General features: G+C 41.1%; 1 pseudogene; it reads right to left on the bottom strand.

The window, feature by feature from the left end:
- Window positions 1-2,484: 2,484 nt before the first annotated feature.
- LOC127185765 (40S ribosomal protein S15-like) lies at window positions 2,485-2,908 on the bottom strand (annotated as a pseudogene).
- Window positions 2,909-4,299: the final 1,391 nt, after the last annotated feature.

Genomic DNA, 4,299 nt, shown 5'->3' on the forward strand with positions numbered 1-4,299 from the left:
GGGATCAAATAATCTAAACCTAAACCCTGGGATTAGGAATCTTCTGTAACAGTTTTTGGCTTGAGGCGCATACTACCTCCGCTGTGATCCAGAGAGGTGGAAGCTGGCATCATGATGTCTGTTGTTTCAAAACCACAGTAGCACAATGAAAGGCTCTCCTGCTGCTACCTTTCTCCTCCCTTGACTGCATGTTGAAAGGTAATTTTCACTTGAGTATATCTGATTAGCAGAACCTAAATTACATATATTTTCTTGTTTCAGAGAAGTAATAGAGCCTTTGGCTTTCTAGCCTCTCTCATAAAGGATAGCACACTGTAAATGATTCGGAGAGATGTTTATCAAGCCAATTACAGAGTCTGCAACCAATTATTAGTCCCTGTCCAGAAAGTGGCTTGCATCCCTGACCCTGAAACACTGAAACCAGTCTTTCATAATGCAAAACAGGTCCAATTAGATAAAAGCTTCAATTCTGAAGCAAAGCAAATTGTAGCAATATAATATCACTGGACTGAAAAGCATTATGCTTAACAAAACCTGAACTGATGGAAGCGATAAAGACAATCAAAAATACAACAAGCCTTTATAGAGTGAGAGAATATTTCGGAGAAAGAAACTAACATTTGAAAATATATATTCTGAGAAAAGAGTATAATAGTAAGTTGTGAAACCTGTTGGGTGTGTTTTTAAAGCAGAAAATATATGGGGACCATATTGCATACACCATGCTTGTCTGTGGTGGAGACAGAGCAATGAGACTACAAATGAATGATATAACAGAGAAAACAAAGGAGCTGAGTGTGTTGGTGCACGTCTGTAAGCCCAATATTTTAGAAGTGGAGGTAGGAGAATTGTGGTTTGAGGCAAGCCTCGGTTATATTGGTTATGTAGCAAGATATTCTCTCTGTCTCTGTCTATCTGTCTGTCTGTCTGTCTGTCTGTCTGTTTGTCTCTCTCTCTCTCTCTCTCTCTCTCTCTCTCTCTCACACACACACACACACACACACACACACGCACGTACACGTGCGCACGCGTGCGCGCGCAAATCAAAAAGGAAAGACAAGAAGCTGGGCCTAGTGGCCCACACCTTTCATCCCAGCACTTGAGAGAAGCAGGCAGATCGCTGTGAGTTTGAGGCCAGCCTGGTCTACAAAGTGAGTCTAGGACAGCTAAGGCTACACAGAGAAACCCTGTCTCAAAAAACAAAACAACAAAAAAAGGAAAGACAAATAACATAAAATAAAAAGAGATTAAGCCATACTGATGGGTGATAAAAGTGTGTCATAATCTTTGTAGTATGAACAGCTCAACTCATGATTTTGTAACAGTTAATTCAAACATAAAAAGTTACTGAGGGGAAAGTTTCTTCACAGCAAAAGAATCAGTGGACAGAATGAAAAATCAACATGTAGAAAGGAAGACATCTTTGGAAAGCTTGTATCAAAGAAGAGGCTAATGTACAAAATCTTAAAACACTCACAAGACTCAACAGTAAAACAATAAAGACCTGATAGCTGGTTTCAAAATTAGGCAAAGAACTTGCTTGAATAGACATTTTCCAAAAGAAGACACAAAATGACCAGCATATATTTGAAGCAGAAGCAAGGGAAGGAGAATCAGTAAAAACAGCACTTGAAAGTGTTGCAATTACATGTAATACTGTATATAATGATTAAAAATAAGTTAAGGGGGAGCTGGATAGATGCCTCAGCGGCTAAGAGCACTGACTGCTCTTCCAGAGGTCCTGAGTTCAATTCCCAGAAACTACATGGTGGCTCACAGCATACCTTCTAATGTTCTCTTCTGGTGTGCAGATGTACATGCAGATACATTCATATACATAAAAAAATAAATAAAATCATTTGTTAACAAGAAAAATAAATAAATTAACGTGGTCAATATCATTAATCATTAGGGCAATGCAAATCAAATCTACACTGAAATATCACCTCACCCCTGATGAGGTCATTATCAGGGATGGGAAAATCATTAAGACTCTTCTATGCTGAGAATGGTATAGCATCTATGGACAATGGTAGGGAAGTGTCTCCAAAAAAATTAAATGTATGTTTTGTTGCTCACTCTTTTCTTAACATGTCTTCCCCCTTGCAGCCAGTCCCCTCTCCAGTTTCATAGCCTATACATACTCTCACCCCACACATATCTATATAAACATTAAAAGCTAGAATTTATATGTCTGTGTTACTGGGTTAATATATTTTCCAGATCCATCCATTTTCCTGCAAGTTTCATTTTTCTTTACAGTTAAAAGGGCAGAAGAGTGCCAAGGAGGAGAGGGAGATGAGGGCAAGGTAAAGAAGAATCAATAGAATGAATTTTGACCTAATACCTTTTATGTTAATTAAAAAACAAACAAACAAACAAACAAACAAACAAACCTAAAGAAAGAGGTACACTCTCTGACCCTGTAAATGTTTTTTTTGTTTTGTTTTGTTTTGACTGAACACGAGTCTTTATTGGCCGCTGTTATTTGAGGGAGATGAAGCAGGAGTGGGTGGCACCAATACCAGGGCGGCTGGCCATCCTTCACGGGCTGGTAGGTGATGGAGAACTCCCTCAGGTAGTGGCCGATCATCTCTGGTTTGATCTCCACCTGGCTGAAGGTCTTGCTGTTGTACATGCCCACCATGCTGCCCACCACCAGCTCAGGCAGGATGACCGTGTCCCTCAGGTGGGTCTTCACCATCTCCGGCTTCTCCATGGATGGACCCTCCTTCTTGGCCTTTCTCAGGTGCTTGAAAAGTGAGTGCCGCTTCCACGGTTCAGGAGGGCGCTGTACAGCTAGCTACATCAGCTGCTCATAGGACATGTCCAGCAGTTGGTCCACGTCCACGCTGTGATAGGTGAACTTGTGGAAGGTCCGCTTCTTCTTCTACTCCACTTCAGTCATTTCGGCGGCAGCTCGGAAAAGCGACCCTAGAAATGTTACGAATCATCATGAGGCATGTTCCTTAGTAACTTCATGCATTTCAATGCCTGTAGGCATACTTTTTGGCCTATCTTACTGGGTTCTTTTTTTTTTTTTTCCTTCTTCTTCTTTTTGGTTTTTCTGAGACAGGATTTCTCTGTGTAGCCTTGGCTGTCCTGGACTCACTTTGTAGACCAGGCTGGGCTCGAACTGACAGTGATCGGCCGGCCTCTGCCTCCGGAGTGCTGGGATTAAAGGTGTGTGCCACCACCGCCCAGCCCCCTTATTGGGTTCTTATATCTACCACCTTTCTCCACCCCAATCCCTTCCAATCCTCCAATACTAGGCAGGCAAGAAAGAAGGTTAGGGGAAGAAGGGGTGTAGACCTCTTTGGACTACTTCCTGCTGATCAAGGGCATCGGGTTCCTACAGGGAAGTCCAACCTCCACATTCTGACTACATGTCCTCCTTTTAGTTCAAAAAATGTTTTTTTCCTCTATATTTAATGAACTATATATAATAAGAAAATTATGAGAACTATTGAGTAAGAATTATATTTACAACATCCAGTCCGTATGTATTTTAAATAGGTTTTTAATCCACTGATCCAAGAAATCTAGAGATTACTCCTGTAGGGAGAATTCCAGTTTCTTAAAAACTCCAGTTATGTTATGTGAATGTTTTTGCTTTAATCCAAGATGTGGGATATGGGGCTGCTTCAGATCTATTTCAAAAATATTGAAAGCCTGGGGACATGTAGTGGTAAAGCGTATGCTTCAGATACGTGAGGCCCTGGGCTTACTTCTAAGCACCAGACAAATGGACAGACGGACGGACGGACAGACAGACAGACAGACACACACACACACACACACACACACACACACACACACACACACACACACTACATATAGCTGTAATCTTAGCACTGTGGAGGCTTGGCAGGAAGATCATGAATTGACACCTGCATGTCTCAAATAGCAAAAGTACTGAAAAGTGTGACAACATGGATGAAACTTGACATTATACTAAGGGTAGTCATTTGATTATAAGACAGATACAATATGATTCCACTTCTATGTGGATTGTAAGATAGTCAAATTGAAGCAGAGAGTAAAACAGTAGTTGGCTGAGGGTGGGTATGGTTCCTCAGGGGAACAGGAATACTTTTTTTTAAGAGATCCACTGTGAGTTCGAGGCCAGCCTGGTCTACAAAGTGAGTCCAGGATGGCCAAGGCTACACAGAGAGACCCTGTCTCGAAAAAGCAAAAAAAAAAAAAAAAAAAAAAAAAGAGATCCACTGTGTAGTGTTGCACTTTTAATTACCAACAGTCTATTGTACATTTAAACACTGTTATGAGAGTAACTCTCAC

This window comes from Acomys russatus, chromosome X (genome assembly GCF_903995435.1).
Source record: "Acomys russatus chromosome X, mAcoRus1.1, whole genome shotgun sequence".
In the NCBI taxonomy this organism is placed as follows: Eukaryota; Metazoa; Chordata; class Mammalia; order Rodentia; family Muridae; genus Acomys; species Acomys russatus.